The sequence below is a fragment of the Diabrotica virgifera genome, chromosome 1 (genome assembly GCF_917563875.1).
Source record: "Diabrotica virgifera virgifera chromosome 1, PGI_DIABVI_V3a".
Lineage (NCBI taxonomy): Eukaryota > Metazoa > Arthropoda > Insecta > Coleoptera > Chrysomelidae > Diabrotica > Diabrotica virgifera.
In genome coordinates this window covers 55,292,039-55,311,508 of record NC_065443.1, presented here as the reverse complement: position 1 = coordinate 55,311,508, position 19,470 = coordinate 55,292,039, and the positions used below count along the sequence as shown (strand labels likewise).

Sequence of the window (19,470 nt, the reverse complement as noted above, 5' to 3'; positions counted from 1 at the left end):
TCTTCTTTGTGTCTCAATTGATATAATTCAAAAAAATTTTGGGCACCCTGTATAAATAATTATGTTAATGTTTAGATTAGTGAATAGATAATTGAATAACCTTTTAAACGAGCTATCACACGAACCCTATTCTTATTTAAAAAAATCATCGATTGCGTCATCACGCCCATATGGATGACGTCACTAATATGATATATATGCCAAAAAATTATAATTTAAAAATAAAAATCGACCTCTCCTTAAAGTGACCTATCAAGTCCCCTTGACGTTGGCGATTAACATGGCGAAACTGTCTTTGTCTCGAACTATTCTAAATAGGTGTTCTGCTTTCTTTATTCCTGTCCACTCCCGGATATTCTTCAACCAAGAGGCCTGCTTTCTACCAATTCCTCTGCGTCCTTGTCCAAAAATCGACCTGATTCGTAATTTATCTCCAGAGTCGCCCATTCTGGAGAAAATGAATTTAATCCAACTCAAACGTCCTCACTGTACCTATAACTTCAGAGGCTTATGTCTTAAAACCACGATTTTTTGGAGCTACGCGCCCATTGAGTCTTTTGTTCTACACATCAAGGTTTACCAGAACCCAAAGTTTCAGAGCATTTGACAGAGAGCCATTTCCCATAAGGTTTCTGTGGGGTTCTTTTTAGTGAAGGTAAAAATAAATTATGGTAGAGTGACGTTAACACCATTTTAACTGTTTCTAATAACCATCCAAATAACATTTAGTTGTAATAACTTTTGTCGTATCTCTTTTACTGCGACAAGAAAAAAGAAATTAAGGGTGAATTTTATTTGCTTCTAATTTATAAAAAAATAAACCAAAAACAAATAAATACAAAAAAATAAACCAAAAACAAATAAATTCAAAAAAATGAACAAAAAACAAAGCAAAAAAGAACAACCTCTAAACTTTTTTTAGTATTTAATTTTTAGTATTGTACATAACAAATAAAAAATAAACCAAAAACAAAAAATAACAAAAAACAAAGCAAAAAAACAACCTCTGAACTCGCCAGTACTTTGTGCTGCCAGTCTTAAGCTTGGATAAAGGCGAAGGGAGATTGATGTTACCCTTGCTCAGATTACAATCCTGTTTGAGCACCCTGTATTATGTACCTAATTCTTTTCGGTCTCCTACTGTTCGGTCTAGTGAGGTTTCGGTAAAGGGCTTTTCGGTCTAATGAGTTCGGTCTACTGCTTTCGGTCTAATGATTTCGGCCTCTTTACAGTAAACCATCATTCTTGTGGTTCTACATACTTCCTTTGCTGTAGTGGGAATTAATTTTTTAAAATGGTTTGCGTCTATTTTCTGTTCTTGGAGCTTCGTTCTTATTCATTACAAATATTAATTTTCGTTCCTTAATTAATTTCCTTTCTTATACTTCTTAACTCTTGTTGAGTCTTCTTTTGTTCATTCTTCAATTCCTAGTCACTGTTTTAAGTTTTTGAATAATTTTTATTAATATGTCCAGTTCCTTGTCTTTTTCGTTAGCTTTTTTTTTGGTCGCTCCATCTTTATTCTCTTTTCTTGGCAATCTTGTTCTAAGTATATTAGGTTCTTTGTTTTTACACGATCTGTGCGATAGAAACATAGTCCAGAACAACTGGTTTCGTTCCCTTCTCAGAACTTTTATTGCCACCACTTATTTAGTTTATAAGGCTTTTACTATTTCTATGGAAAAAATTCGCTTATCCCTTATCCGGGCAACACATTTTACTTACGTAACCGGGCAACTCGGGTCCGTTGGGCCCACCACTGTTCTTGAACTTACTATTCATATTTACCCAGATATTTTTAATATTCTTTTTTGATATTTTATTAAAGTTAAATTTAAATTGTCTAGATTAAAAAAAATGTTCTACTATAGTATGCGGTCTACCTCGAGGGTGCGATCTACCTAGGATTTGCAGAAAATAATGAAATGCAAGAAAACTTTTGTAGAAAACATGTTTATTTACAAGTAATAAATATTTGAAGTCAAATAAAGGCTTAATTAATAAATAAATAAAAATTTCGTCCACAAACAAACAAAAGGAATCAACAGGATCATCTACACTTTGACCAGGGGCTAACATTACTTTGTGTATTTTGCTTTTTATTATATCGCAGGATCGCATACGTCCTGTCGGTTGTGGTTGAATCTTTCAGTTAATTCCATCCTTAGTTTCAAAAATTATTATTACACATTCTTCTTCACTATCACTCAATACTACTTGCTGATTATCCTCCAAAAGATAATCTTCAATTTCAGAGTCACTTTCAATCCCACCTACTTCAGGAGATTCTTCATGATCGGAATCCCATAAATTATTAGTAATATATTGCAGTACTGCAGCTGATAATGGTTTTTGGGACATTTTATTTGCACTGTCTACTTTCACTGTAATTCAATATAATTTTAGGAGCTTAGTTGTCGACACTAACATCGATATCAAACGACTGATAGCAGATGCATTATTTATTTCAAAATGTGGATAGGTACGTACATAACAATATTATTACATTCCAACAATGATTATCAGTTTTTCAAATTCATTTAGAGTAGGCAAAACACGTATTGTAAGCATATCTTTGATGTTAACATGAAAGAGATGTTTACATTGTTTGTAACACGTTTAGACTTTATCATTGGATTTCCGTAATCATAAAGTCGCTTAGATAATCCACAAAAACATTACCTGACTGCCAGATTAACTTCTGTAACAAAGATTTAGACTTTAGGTATAAATACAAATAGGGTCCGACGGGCCCGTGTTACCGTGAATATTTTGAATAGCTCATGACTATGTTGAAGGAAACATACTTCTAAACAAATTCAGTGATGCATAAAATTCAATAAAATTTTTTTTATCAGTTTATGATAAAAGAATTGGCGTCTCGGGCCCGTTGGACCCACGTTGCCGAGATACGGATTCCCAGATATTGATGTTATGAAAATAATTGAGCTCTGGTGGAACTCTTTTCGTGCTATCGAGCCCTAGGAAACGTGGGGCGACGGAGTGTATAAAATATATTCCCAAAAATGTGCATACGCCTATGCATACTGCTTTCTGAGTGGTGTTATAGAGATGTTGACTAAAACCTAGTTATTTTATGTTGTCTAAAAGGTTCTGTGGAATGAATTCAGTAGAAGGAAGAATCTGGATTTGCATTCTCCGTTGTCTCCTTATTTGTATTCCGTAGTCTCTGTACACCGAGAGAAAAAAATTCTTGACATAAAGAAACTTTATTAATATTTAAGGCCCTTAATACTTGGCATATTGCCTAAGAAATATATCTTTGTATGTAAGATATAATTTTCTAAAATATTTCAAATAAATTCTACTATAGCCAAAGAAATATATCTTAAACATGATTGAACTATCACTTTCTGGCAAAATTCAAACCCATTTATCAGAAAGAAATTACACTTAATGTTAATTAATTTTATTAGTCATAAAAATATATTTTGTACACATTACAAAACTATTCTTTCTGAGCAATAATATTTCTTAGTAAGGAATATTATTATTTTACTATTAATAATTAATGTATTTAATGTTAAGAAATATATTTCGCAGAGATAAACGTATATTTAGAGTTAAGTTAATATTTCTTGAAAATAAAGTGATATTACATACGGCGAAATAAATCATTGTGTTAAGGTAAAATCATTATTTATTAATAAAACAAGATATAAAACGTTATTATTACATACAAATATTTTCTCCACTCTTAAACCACTGGCTTCTACACAACAATAAAAGGATGGAGAGGCAAATCCAACTACCTCAAATTTTCCTTCTTTTGTTAATAGCACTTTGTATATCAGCAATTCACTAAAACAAAATCGTTATGTAGAAAGAGTAAACTTACTTTAATAAATTTTTTTTATAAAGATATAGATATTTATTTTGACAAATTTGGGAAATACAAAAAAAAAAAAGAAATACACGGCCCCACATAAGAACTATTAATACTAATAATAATCAATCATATTTAGTTCAAACGTGGCATTATTTAACCTACACATCTTTGTTTATTTTTTTCTTTTTGTTAATGAAATATTAATTATTTATCTGTATAATATTAAGTCACACAATAAACATTGTTTAGCTAAAACATGAGGGAAAATACAACCAATGTAAAACATTGAAGCAGACATAATAATATGTAATTTTCTTAATTTTTATAATCTAAAAGAGACAGCATACCTAATCATTAAGAAATTTTATTACGGGAAAGTATTATTAGTTTACTTCTAAGTCATTTAATACATATTAACTAACTCACGGTTTTCGGCAATAACATTTCTTAACCATAAACATATATTTCTTCTAGACTAACTGATTTCTTTATCTCAAATAAATTAATAGAAAACATCCTCAGCGTTGTACCCGCCATGTTTGATATAGCGTTGTATTGTATATTTTTATAGAAGACGATACATTCAAAAAACCTATGTTTGGTGACACAGAATGCAACCAATTTGTACAACGTTGAAATTCTGCATTATATAAGCAATATTTGATGCGAAACAACTGATATAGTAGGTACGTTTGGAGTATTTAACAATAAAAAATTCATTACAAAATAATAAACATAGAAAATGAATAAAACAATAAAGTAAGGTAATCTTCCAAAGTAATATTTAGTCGGTAAATAAATTTTAAAAATATCTGATTTACATGATGGGTTTACATGGTTTTCAAAAATATAACTTTCAAGATCAGTGAAAAACGAAAAAAATTTGGTCGATTTTGTCAACCCAACATTATCTCAATGAATATTATAGAACGCAAGAGACTAAAATAATAAAATTTTGCGTAACTTTTGACAGCGTTAAATGATAATTTTAATAAATATTTTCATTTAGATGAGAACTTAAAAAATAATGTAATCAAAGAAAGATTCTAGCTTCTTATTATACGAAACGATAACCCTTTGTACATGTGATTTATTTATAAATAATATACGGGGTTGGGCAAAATTAAGGAAGCAACAAATTTTTGGATGAAGCGTTGGTGATAGATTAGTAGTTGTATTTAAGAGGATAGACGCAAAATTTCGGCTCCAATGCTTTTTAAATGCATTCATTTTTTTCGATACCTGAGAAAACTAATAAGTATTTTTGAAAAATTTAAACGCAGATTTAAAAATTACGTTATTACCGAGAGCCGAAAATCCCTGAAAACTTTTATAATGTTTATTTCGATAAGTTACAGGGGTGAAAAAAAAATAGACAAATTAATGTGATTTATAATTTCAAATATCGCATTAAAAAAATTTGTTTATTCTAAGGGACTTTCATCCCTCGGTAATAATGTAATCTTTTATTCTGCGTTTAAATCTGTCAAAAATATTTATTAGTTTTCTCAGGATTCGAAAAAAAAAGCTTTTAAAAAGCACTGGAACAGAATTTTGCTCATATTCCCATAAAATTATGCTTTACTAAATTAAGGAAAGAACAGTCTAAATTCAAATAAGTAAGCCCTGATTAGTCCGTAGAATCTTAAAATTGAATGTTTAAACGTCTATTTAGATCATTGGCACTCTCAAAAATGATAATTTACACGAATTTTCAACCCCCGAAAAAGATCAACTTTTGAGAAAAATTACAAAAGACCGTTTTTGTTTACAATAGACTAAAAAATCATAAAAAATATTTTTCGGAGCAAAAAAGGTAATTTTTTAAAAATCTGCGTTTAAATCTTAGTTTTTTAACCTAATAAAAATTTTTGCAACTTTTTAGAATTCCCTCTTATCTTCAATGCAGAATCCATCTGGCTTACAATTTTTAGAAGCCATGGAGGTGTCACCAGGAAAATGGACCAAAAAGTTTTTCAATTAAATATCTGTTAAAAATATTTTAAAAATATTTTTATTACGTTGAATAACTTAGACTTTCATTTAGCAGATGCCGCTACGCACCTACTACCTTCACGTCAGTTGCAATGGGGGGACAAATAAATATCGAAAATTTTTACCTGGAGTAGAGATAGCAGCCTATGCATTCTATGCACCTACTACCTTCACGTCAGTTGCAATGGGGGGACAAATAAATGTCGAACATTTTTACCTGGAGTAGAGATAGCAGCCTATGCATTCTCTGAAGAGCCTCTAACAAGAGGTGAAATCGTCGAAAAGAGTGCTGGTTGCGCTCTCTAACCTAAGTAAAAATTAAGGCGGTTTTGGCTTCTCATTGCCACTGAATAAAAATGGTATGCTTACATTTTTATTGTAATATTTTGAATTTCTTTAAAAAAATTGTTTTAGCAATTTCTGCCCAAAAATTTGGCCCGGCACCCTTCTGATTTGAACATATAATAATGTGAATCTGTGACAGAACATGTCATAAAAAAACTGCACAAGCCAAATGGAGATAGGTACAAATTTAACTGATAAAAGGTGGATCAAAAGACTCATAGAATGAAGAAATAGAAAAGATAAAAGACATCGAGGTAGACCACCAAAAAGATGGATGGATGACTTGAGAAAAATAGTGGGAAATCGGATACGGAAGGCAAAAGATAGAGAACAATGGAAGAGTATGGAGGAGACCTATATCCAGCAGTGGATGCAAGACGTTAAGGAATGACGAAGGTAGTGATGTAAGACTGGTATAGGAGTATATTCCTACAGGCAAAAGACCACTCGGACGTCCAAGAATGCGATGGATAGGTAACATTCAAGCAGATCTCCAGAAAATCAACATTCCATCTGACCCTAGGTTGATGGATGACCGAATAAATTGGAAAAAAGTTGTACAGTCAGAAAGGAGCCACCCAGGGTTGTAGTGCTACGTGATGATGATGATAATGATGGTGATGATGATGATGATGATGATGATGATGATGATGACGTCTAAAACAAAGTGTTTACATGATGTAAAATTGAATAAAAAATGTTTGGGGTAGAAATGTAAAAATTAATTATACACGTTATATCACTGTTTGTATTAATACATAAATATAATATATTATATACAAGAGAAAATGAAATACATACCTACAAATTATTTATTATTGCTGATTTCAAGGTTTAGGAAAACAAGTAACTCGTTCCTGTATTTCGTCGTAAAACAAAGAAATGTTTATAGGCGGTGTCTTAGAATATTAAATTAACATTTCTGCGTCAGAATAATAAACAGTATTGTCGATTATTTAAATTTGGCCAATTTGCTTAGAATACAAATGTAATTAATTGTGGATCCAGTTCGTCAACATATAAAAATCTGCTATTTATCATTTTTTTCTACATGGATTAAACAAAAGGAAATGCATATTAAGATAATTGTTAAGTAGAAATATTATTTAATACATTATTTGACTTAAACATCTAATTTAACTAAATATGTATAATTATTATATATTTTAGCAAGAACAGGGAGTCTAATATGTATAATTACGAATATTTAATAAATATCTACCAGCGTCAAAATAATCAAAAAACTAATAATTTTGATTACATTTTATGTTCTTTAATAGTCGCTTATAAATGATAAGACATTAAGTGCTATTATAACTATTATGAGTTCATGAATTAGCTAATTATGAATTATTAACTAATATATAAAATATATATTTATCAACTAATTCATGAATTAAAATTAGCTAAGAAAGAAATTTAAAAAACGTAATTGAAATAATCTGTAAATCCCGAGAAAAATAATAAGAAATTAAAATTCACTTTAAAAAAAGATTAAATAAGTTTGAAACTTATAGGGCTTACGATAATGACAATGGAAGTATCGACGGCAGCAATAATAACAGACGACGGAATCACCAAAAATTTAGAAATAGTAACTGAAGTACGACAACCCGACTCTCTATCAAAGTCATTATTATTTAGAGTCGCTACAGAAGGAACACTAAGGGCTTGTCCATATGCGGGCGGTTTGCCAACGTCGACTGCGCGGTTTACCTGTTTCCCCCTGTTTTTCTTGGTATTAGTGTGAAACTTCAAAGGCGGCATTAGGGTGAGATCAAGTAAAACAGGTAAACCGCGCAGTGGACGTTGGCAAACCGCCCACATATAAACAAGCCCTAAGCTCTACAGAAATAAAAGGTACTGAAACGAAAACGACAATGGCGATGGACTACCCCAGCTAATTGAAAATACTATTCGAAAATATTATTTCAACCAACTAAGATAGCTTACAGGGTAGCGAGAAAGTATGGAAACACGGTAATTTCTCGGAAACCGCTAAAACGATTTTTATAGATTTTGGTGGGTAAGGGTTTTCTAATACGGCCGATATTATGGTGGTAATTACATTGTTGTCAAATCTTCCGTTTTTCTGGAAAGCTAACGAACTTTCTTATTTTAAATGGAATACCCTGTATATTTTTTGTGTTTTGACGTGCTTAAGAAATACTGATTATTTTTTTTTTGTTATATTCTCTGTACCTAAATGCCATAAATTCGGAGCTATTACTACATTCATAAAAAAAATTTAAACAAATTATAAAAATCAAATTTTTCAGCCCGGATAGACATTATTTTAGATTCTTTGATTCATTGAAAACAAAAAAGGTCTTTCGTAATTTTTGCCTAAAGTTAATCGTTTCCTAGTTATAAACAATTTAAAACTGAAAAAAATCGAAAAATTACGATTTTCTAGTTTCAAAAACACAAGTAAAAAATATTATTTTTGAAACAACGAAGGACCTAAATTCAAGTTCAAACCTTTTATCAGTTACCAATAAATAATTTGGGCTTATTGCATTTTAAAATACTCTTTTCTAGTTGTTATAATGCAGCCCGATCGCCCGTCCTCTCATATGCGCTTCATTAAAAATTAAAAAATAAAAAACAATGTCTTAGAATAAAACGTGCCAAAAATTCTTATAGGGAGCTGATAAAAGAAGGTTTGAGCTTGAATTAAAGTACTTCGTAATAAAAAAAAATATTTTTACGTGTGTTTTTGAGTCTTGAAAATCGTAATTTTCGATTTTTTTTTTCAGTTTTACATTGTTTATAACTCCGAAACAATCGACTTTAAAGAAAAATTAAAAAAGATCTTTTTTGTTCCCAATGATCCAAAGAACCTAGAATAATGTCTATCCGGGGCGAAAAATTTTATTTTTTTAATTTGTTTAAATTTTTTTTTTTTAATAAATGTAGCAATAACTCCGAAATTATGGCATTTAGCTATAGGAAATATAACATGGAAAATAATCAGTATTGCTTAAGGACGTCAAAACGCAAAAAATATAGAGGGTGTTCTATTTGAAATAAGAAAGTTCATTAGATTTCTAGAAAAACGGAATATTTGACAACAATGTAATTATCACTATAATATTGGCCGTATTAGAAAACTCTTACCCACCAAAATCTATAAAAATGGTTCCAGCGGTTTCCGAGAAATTACCGTGTTTCCATACTTTCTCGCTACCCTTTATATCCACCCTAGCTTAGCTCAGTCTCTCAGTGTGTGTTCGTCTTGTCCTAATCTTAGATATATGAGCTCTGAAAATTTAGAATGTAAGTAAACAAAACAACTACTTTAACTAATCATGTTTATTATTCAATAAATATGATTAACAAATTCATGTCAAAAACTAACAATTCTGGATTATACTTGTGCATGGCTTGTGGTGTTGGTTCGATGGTAACTTCTTGATGTTGAATGGTACTGCTGTTTCTGCAACTGGTGCTGTGGTTCTGAATGCTGTATTCCACCAGGCCTACGGATGTTGGTCGTTGCAGTCTTGGTGATGTGGTTGCAGTCCAGATGACATGGTCCTTGTTGTTGTATCGCCGGTGATTTGAGGATGCTTGAAGCTCCCGGAGGGAGAAAAGTGGTTTTATTCCCAAAAACTATAAGATAAAACGTGTATAAGTCAAACATCAAGAAGAAAAACCAAAAACGAGCCTTTGCCAAATAATCGTAAAAAGTAGTAATTTGCAAAGGAATAAAATAAAATTAATACTGACGGTACTAGTCCAATAATGTGATTAACCCTGCATATAAATATGTAAGTTAAAAAGATATATTATGTAAAACTTAAATATCAGAACACATGCTTTTAGAAGATGGTTAAGTTAGATACGTAAAAATGATTAGTACTCTGGGCTAATTAGCAAAATTCATGGAAAAGTTATTTACCAGCAATTTTATTGCTGGAATCGAATTATAAGATCCTATATATTAATAATATAGGTATGCAAAGTCCACAGATAGTGTGCTACTTTTTTTATAAACAAAATGGCGCCGACAAATCGTATTTTTTTCAATTATTGCTCTATAACTCCGAAGATTTTAACTTTACAACAAAAACACCCAAATAAAAATTCACCGCAATTAAATTCTGCATAGACATATGTCTTTCACGATTTGCTGCGACGAAAATTTTCCTCGGAAAATGCGGATTTTCCTAACAAAAACTATAATTTTCAAATAAAGTTTTAGGTAAGTAATTATTAATCAATAATTAAATATCTTAGTGACATCAAAGATTTCTTGGTATAGATTGTAATTCCAGAAGCCGGTGAAAATTAAACGAATATTTTAGCAACAATTCAATTGTTAATTAACAATTTACGATCGCAATAATAACCAAAATAATCATAATACATTGATCAAACTTATAAAGATTATAAAGATGAGATGCTTGTTTAATATTTTATCGACAAAATATAAATTTTTCTTTTTTTTTGCATAATCTTTAAATTTTGAAAAAAAAATAGTTATAATACGTTGGTCTAATTAATAAAGTACAAAGAAAGGTTATTTACCAGCAATTTTATTGCTTTAATCGAATTATAAGATCCTATATATTATTAATATAGGTATGCAAAGTCCACAGATAGTGTGCTACTTTTTTTATAAACAAAATGGCGCCGACAAATCGTATGCCTTTCAATTATTGCTCTATAACTCCGAAGATTTTAACTTTACACCAAAAATACTCAAATAAAAATTCACCCCAATTTAATTCTACATAGAGGCATGTTTTTCCCGATTTGCTCCGACGAAAATTTTCCTCGAAAAATGTGGGTTTTCCCAACAAAATCTCGAATTTTCAAATAAATTTTTTGGGCCAGTAATTATTTATCAATAATTATATAGCTTGGTGAAATAAAAGCTTTCTTGGTATAGATTATAAATTCAGAAGCCGGTTAAAATGAAACGAATATTTTAGCAGCAATTTAATTGTTAATTAACAATTTACAGTCGCAATAACAACCAAAATAATCATGAGACATTGATCAAACTTAGAAAGATTATAAAGGTGTGATACCTATTTAATATTTTGTCGACAAAATATAAATTTTTCATTTTTTTGAATAATCTTTAAATGTTTAAAAAAAATTGTTATAAACAAATTAACATTTCTTAGAAATTGTTTATTATATTCTAATTTTAAAAAATACTTAAAATGCGTATTTCATAGGTCTTGAAAATGAATGCTTTAAAAAAATTTTCCAACCATTTGCAAAAAAGTTAGGAAACAGGAAAATAAATATACGATATCTCCATTGTTTATAATATTTGTTTTAATTGTTTCAAAGCTTAAAAGTGAGTCTATGGTACAATCTAATTACTCACAAAAATGTCAAAAATTAGTGCAATGGTTATATTTTAATCAAAGATTAAAAATACTTTTTTTTGTAATTTTTAGCGCGAAAGTAGGCTTGATAAAGAGCCGGAGATAAAATGTTCACTCGAAGCGACTGACACGCTTAAACTCGCGCGAGTTGTGTATGTGGGCGGGTAGCTACGGTACTGTATTATTCTACTTTCGCGCGTGTAAATTACAAAAAAATATATTTATAATATTTAATTAAAATATAACCATTAAGCTGATAATCGATATTGTTTCATAAATAATTAGCTTGTACTTTAAACTCACTTCTACGCTTTGAAAGAATTAAAAAAAATTATTAACACCGTAGTAATCGTATGTTTACTTTGCTGTTTCATAACTTTTTTGCAAATGGTTGCAAAAAAGTTTTAAAGCATTCATTTTCAAGATATTTGAAATGCGCATTTTAGCTATTTTTTAAAATTATAATATAATAAAAACTTTCTGAGAAACGTTAATTTGTTTATAACTATTTTTTTAAACATTTAAAGATTATGCAAAAAAATAAAAAATTTATATTTTGTCAACAAAATGTTAAATAGGCATCTCATCTTTATAAGATTGCAAAGTTTGATCAGTGTATAATAATTATTTTGGTTATTATTGCGACCGTAAATTATTAATTAACAATTGAATTGTTGCTAAAATATTCGTTTAATTTTCACCAGCTTCTGGAACTATAATCTAAACCAAGAAGGCTTTTAAGTCACCAAATTATGTAATTATTGGTAAATAATTACTTATCTAAAACTTTATTTGAAAATTAAAGATTTTGTTGGGAAAACCCGCATTTTCCGAGGAAAATTTTCGTCGGAGCAGATCGGGAAAAACACTTTTCTATGCATAATTTAATCACGGTGAATTTTTATTTGAGTGTTTTTGTTGTAAAGTTAAAATCTTTGGAGTTCTAGAGCAATAATTGAAAAAAAACACGATTTTCGAGCACCATTTTGTTTATAAAAAAAGTAGCACACTATCTGAGGACTTTGCATACCTATATTATTAATATATAGGATCTTATAATTCGATTCCAGCAATAAAATTGCTGGTAAATAACTTTTCCCAAAAATGGCCTATTCTCCGATAATCAGCCCAGACTATAGATATAAAAAGCTGTTAGATGTAGAAATGTTATTAATATATGATATGTAATATTTTAACCCCAAGAGAGATGATTGTTGAAATAGAAATGTTTTAATTTTGAAGCTTCTTTGGCTTTTATACCGGAATTAATTTTTTACCACCATATTCAGAATTGAGAGACGAAGTGTCACTGCTATGACAGTGGGACGTTGGAAGTGGCAGGCATGTTCCGTATTGAAAGACTGATATCTAGAGTGTAAGGATATACAGGGTACGTTCAGTATGTTAAGTTGATGATTTAAATTAAAAGAGATATAGTAAATAGGTAATAAAAGACGGAGCCAACGAGTTTTTAACGAAGAAAACTGGTAAAACAAATAGAAGAAAATAATTACTAATGAAATATTAAAGAAAATAAAGTAAAATAATTATTTAAAAATAAAATATTAAAGATGTGACGTTTGTAACGTTACAGTACAATAAATCGACGTCGCAACTTGTGGCAAATGCTGACGGTTTATCATTAATTGAGCAGAAACCTAAACAGTTTAAAGGAAGAATTTGCGGAATTGATTCCGTGGCCAGCTATTCGCTTGATGTCATCAGTTCATCTTGTTTGACGTTTGCCTCTACTTATTTTGCTAGCTGAAATTTTCTAGTGAAAATAAAGATCACGTGAACAAATAGGAAAGATTAGAAAAAGAATAGGAAAACGCCTTAGCAATAATCCGATAAAATATACCTGAATAAAGAATAATATCATCCAAGATAAATCATAGAGTAAAGTCAATGTTCATTTAATAATAAAAAAAGAACATTTTTAAATTTTTATTTTCAAGAGAATTGAGCAGAGAAATAAAATGTTCCTGGAGCCAATTTCTAAGAATAAATAAGTATAAATTAAGGTGGTAGGCGCAAATCTCGAACCAATGCATTTTAAATGTATTAATTTTTTTCGAATCCTGAGAGAACTAATAAATATTTTTGAATAATTTAACCCAGAATAAAAGATTACATTATTACCGAGGGCCAAAAAGTTCCTGAAAACTTCTTTAATGTTTATTTTAAAAAGTTATAGAGGAAAAAAAAGAGAAAATTCGCTATCTTTTTCATACAACGCACTCAGTCGAACAGCATGTGGTGACAAACAAGGCTATGAAATATTTGACATGGCTTCAGGAATATTTTGAGTTGTTTATTAAATACTATTGATAATGTATTTGATAAATAATTGATTTAAGACGTGAAATTAGTAAAAAGTTATTTATTGTTTATTATTTATGGAAGGTCCAAGTAGAGAATACACCAGGATATACAGTGATGTGCGCGCTAATAACCGGCAAAATAACGCAAAAGATAGAAAACGCATTAACCCTTAAACGCCCAAGGGTGGATAAAAAATGTCCACCTAATGCCTCTTCCCTTACAACATATATTTATTACGTGTTCCAAAATTTTTCAAAAAGTATTTATTGTTAAGAAGACGACCCTTTATCGAATGTTAATTTGGTTCTACCAATATTTTTAAAAATAAAAGTAATATCTTGAATTCAAAATATGGGTGAGCACAAAAAGTCCACCCTTGTGTAAAGGTTTCTACATAATTTCTCGTTGGCAGAAACATAGTGCACATAATTATCGATTTTAATTACATAATCGACATAATTATTCGCCACACTAATAAGGACGTAAAGGTAGAATGTCGAAAAAATCGACAAATCTGAATTACTGGCTTTTACTAGTATGTTAATTTTAATGTACATCGTAATTTTGTTCTAAGGTTTGTGCATCGTTTATATTAATGCTTTAGAGGATGCTGTGTTTACTATGCATAAGATTCTTTCCATTTCTTCTGTTTATTTCATTTTATAACATATTTGTAACAATTCTCAATAAATATATTAGCTATTTTCGAGGTGGACATTTTTTACCCACCCTTGCGCTTACATGGAACCTATAAAAGGTTGGGCGTTTAAGGGTTAAGTTGTGAGATAAAAAGAAATGAGACTAGTGGAGGTGGGAGATTTAGCGATAAAATCATATAAATTTACATATTACTTATTGTTTCCCACCTTTAGGCGCATCGGACGAGTTTGGCAACTGCCAGTGTCACAGTGACAGTTTTAGTTGACATACTTCTCTGATACGTCTAAAGGTGGGAAACAATAAGTAGACTGTAAGTTTATAAGTTTTTGTCGCTAAATCTCCAATTTCCACTAGTTTCATTTCTTTTTATCTCACATGTTTTCCACCTTTTACGTTATTTTGCCGGTTATTAGCGCGCTCATCACTGTATTAGTATATACAAGTATTTTGTTGTTAAAGATGTTCAAAATTTATCAAAACGTTCCATAGTAACAATAAATTAATAAAATACCTTTATCACTTTTTCTTTTTTCTCGATTATTAGTTTTTATTATATAGTATATAAATTATTGTAATCACTGAATTCATAGTTAGTGAACATATAATCATATTAATTAACTGTATTAATAATTTAAGCGATTATACAAGTAACGGTGATCCAAGAACATTCAAAAGCAATCTCTATGTTAATGATGACAATGCCATTGTCAACTAATGTTTGCACCTTCGTGCCATTGAGAATTTTCGTAAGTTGCCGTGTAAAGAAAGAAACAGTAGGGATAGCAGTAAAATATTTGCGCCTACCGTCTTAAGTGTAAGTTGTAGGTTCAACTACACATTTTATCATAGCGAAGTATATTGAATCAAAATTTTATAATACATTTTTTCTCGTTGTTCCTAGAAGATTTCTACTTGAAAATACTTAATACTGTTTTTGCATAAACACAGAGATCTCTCAAAATTTAAAAATAATTGAACATTTATCCTCTAATTTAGATAACACAAAAGATAACAAATAAAAAAATTTCACAATTGTTTCATCGACATACAATAGGTATAAATATTAATAAGAATATTATCTGTTGTTTCTAATGAAAACTTGATCTTGCAATTCTATAAAAAGCATTCTTATCTTTGGAAATAAATTAAAATAAATGACAATATCGGTATATTTATTGACACACGGCACATCAACTATTTGATTTTGGGATTTGCCGGCAAGTAAACTATCTTTTTTGAAGTATTAACTTTAAGAAAGAAACATTAAAAAAAATACATAATTACCTTAAATAATTTATAATCATCAGGTCAATATGTCTCAATCCTCCTTTTTCACTTGCTCTTGATTTGTCGTAGTTTGTTACCTTTTGAAAATTAGAATTTCCTTTCAGCAAACTTTATCCCCTTTGACATATTATCCCTAAGGTACCTTATTCACTGCACTTTTATAATTACACTCTTCCAATGACTGTTCTTCTTCTACATACATTTACATCTTTTAAACTTCTTTACGCTTCTATGTATCTTCTACGTCGATACTTACATATAATTTTAGTTCAATATCTTTATCAAGGTTTGATGTCTCGCTTACATATATTATAGCAACTTAGATTGGGCAACTATTGCGCATATTTTTCTTCTTCTATCTTTGTTCAGAAAATTAGACAAAAATATTTTTCTTGGAAATTTTTTTTTATTTTAATTTATTGATAAACTTGCTTTACGTACGAATGAATTAACAAGCTGTGAAATTCATTTTAAGGAAAAACAACTAATTACGTGAGCTTGTGAAAAATTATTTTTTTTTTGTTTGTAAAAACAATAATTCTTTTTACATACTAATTTTCGACAAATAATACGCTATTTTTTATAAAAAAAAATAGAATATTCTCGCGTTTTCATTTAATTAAATTCAATAACCTTTTTTTCTTTAACTTTATACTTGAAAATATTTATGACTTTAAAAATAAATAAACTTTTACAATAGTTGTTTTAACAATTTTTAGCAACAAAAATTAATACAGAAAAATGATGTTATTATTTTCACCCAATTTTGAAAAAATGTGAAAACTTTGAATTATCCACGTCCGTCTGTCCGTCTGTCTGTCTGTCTGTCTGTCTGTCTGTCTGTGATCACAACTCCTCCGTCATTATAAAAGGATACAAGGTAGAATGCCAAATGAGGTGGCAAATGAAAGCTTATAATCCAAGGATAGTACTAAAGGTGATAAATTTGACCTAGGCTGTCTGTCCGTCCGACCACCAATATAACTTCTCCGTCATTATACCAGGTAGAATGACAAATGAAGTGTCAAATGAAAGCCTATAATTCAAGGATGGAACTAAAAGTGAGAATTTGACCTAGGGTGTCTGTCCGTATGCCCGCCCGACCGCGAATGTAACTCTTCCGTCGTTATACTAGGTAGAATAACAAATGAGGTGTCGTATGAAAGGTTATAATCCAAGGATAGTATTAAAAATGAGAAATTTGACCGAGGACTTCCGGTTTTAGAAATGCGACCAGAAGTACTGTTTTAAGGTGACCGGAATAGTACAAGCGATATATTATTCGACGCGCCTTCGCAATACGAGAACAAATTAATATATACTTCCGGTTTCATGACTGTGTGTCCGTCTGTCTGTCCGTCCGCGAATACAACTTCTTCGTTATTAATACAGATATAATGACAAATGAGGTGGCGAATGAAAGCTTATAACCCAAGGATGGTATTAAAGATGAGAAATTTGACATAGCACTTCCGGAATTATTAATTTTTAAAATATTCTCAGTAAAAATTTACAATACTGCTGTTTTCAAAATATACTGATAATAAGATCAAAACAATACACAATGAATTTATATTTTATTTATTGTATCCGGAAAACTTACAGAAAAGTATACAGTAACCAAAGACAATCAGATATTATTAGTTTTTCTTTCCATATTAGTCCATGTGTGAGGCCACTTTCATATGAAAAATGTTTCTGACTTGATTTATTTGCGGATTCCTGTTCAAAAATGCCCCCTTTAAAAAAATCAGAAGTGTGCCGTGTGAAACAATTTTTTAAGGAAATTCAAAATTACTTTTTTGCCTCGAAAAATGTATTTTTAGGTTTCTTGTGTAATTATAAACACTAAATGTCTCTTGTCATATTTCTGAAAAGTTGATAGTTTTCGAGTTATAAGCGATTTAAAATCTGAAAAATGCGAAAATATGCATTTGCGATGCTTGAAAACTTTTAAGTTTTAATAAAATGACAGATCTTTTTTATTTAAGATGACCCAAAAATGCTAAAATAGTTATTTTCCTAACAAGTGCAGAAAGTCATTCTTTTCCGCACGCGACTGCAGCTTGCCGAACGACACGAAGCGGGAGTTCGGCAAGCACTCGAGTGCGGAAAAGAGACTTTCTGCAAGAGTTAGGAACAATATTTTTTCTAAGAGTCTTTAAAAAATTACCAAAGCTTATTCAATTAATTTAATTAATATGAAAATACATACACAAATTAATTCTTTGACAAGGTTGTCAAAACCAAACTTTCAATATAATTAGTTAGCATGACGACGATCTTGGTTTCCTTGACGATGATTCAAAACGACTGTTGTTGTCTACCGATTTGACTTTCGAATATTATGTCAAAATAATTTTATTTCATCGAATTGTCGCGTTAATTTCATTAAAACAGGAACACAATAAGATATATTTGAAATAAATTAGTAAATAATATCTAAATATTAGTTTATTGCATGTACTATAATTACTTAAAGGCCATGTTAACATATCTAAATTAGCACGCGTGCGGAAAAGTAAAAACCGCGTGCGGAAAAGTAATACGCGTGCGGAAAAGTAACAGGCGTGCGGAAAAGTGAAACTTTCTAAACTAAAATGCGTGCGCGAAAGTAGACATTTTTGCACGCTCGTAGAAAAACATATTTTCGAGGGCAAAAAAGGTGATGTTTTGAATTTGTTAAAAAATATATTAAACAATTTCTGCCCAAAAATTTCGCCCGGCACCCTTCTGATTTGTTTATAAGGGATATTTTTTAAAAAGAATCCACAAAGAAACCGAATCATAACAGTCAGACACACGCAGCATAAATCCGGACCCCGGAAGTGTCATAGGTTTTCGAAACGGATTTCAGGGAAACTAATTGGTGACCCCTGGCGTAGACAATAGTCTGAATCTAGCCGTGAAAGCCACCAATTACTTTTTTTTTGTAATACATAGTACCTAAGTATTCTACAATATCACGTAGATATCTACAAAATACACTCACATACAGTGACGAGCGCGCTAATAACATAATACGTTATGCAATAAAAAGAAATGAAACTAGTAGAGGTGGAAAAATATCGGTGGAAACCTATAATTTCATTTAAATTACATTATTACTATCGATAGTCTCCTCCTTTAGACGTTAGCTTCAGAGCTAGTTGACTTCAGTCATAATTGTGCGTATGATGTTCTTGCTAACATAATTTTATTAGGTTAGGTACAGCTCCCGGAGCAAACCATGGCCGGTGAGAGAAATCCTCTCTATGTAGAGTTTAGGGGGTGTACTACCGGCGGCGACAGCGTTTCTCATCGACCATGGTTTGCTTCGGAAGCAGTATGTCTTATCTTATCATCAGCAACGAAAACATAACTGAAGAAAATCTGTATGTGAACCAAATGAAAATTGAAGGGAACTTGGGAACTACAGGGTGTAAGAAAAATACAGGTCATAAATGAAATCACATATTCTGGGACCAAAAATAGTTCGATTGAACCTAACTTACCTTAGTACAAATGTGCACACAAAAAAATCTTTGAGTCGAGGTTATAAAATGAAAATCGATTTTTTTCAGTATATCGAAAAATATTATAGATGTTTTATTCAAAATAGACATGTGGCATTCTTATGACAGGAACCATCTTAAAAATAAATTATAGTGAAATTTGGGG

The 19,470-nt window shown here is 30.4% G+C and overlaps 1 protein-coding gene and 1 long non-coding RNA gene across 2 annotated transcripts in view; one reads left to right on the top strand and one right to left on the bottom strand.

The window, feature by feature from the left end:
• Positions 1 to 19,470, top strand: part of LOC114328603 (ATP-binding cassette sub-family G member 4) — a 244,690-nt gene that overhangs the window by 8,342 nt on the left and 216,878 nt on the right. The window lies entirely within an intron of this gene.
• LOC114328605 (uncharacterized) lies at positions 9,491 to 16,067 on the bottom strand. Its single transcript, XR_003652198.1, has 2 exons — positions 15,808 to 16,067; positions 9,491 to 9,805 (listed from the first exon to the last, which is right to left on the bottom strand). It is a non-coding gene; the product is annotated as an uncharacterized LOC114328605 (long non-coding RNA).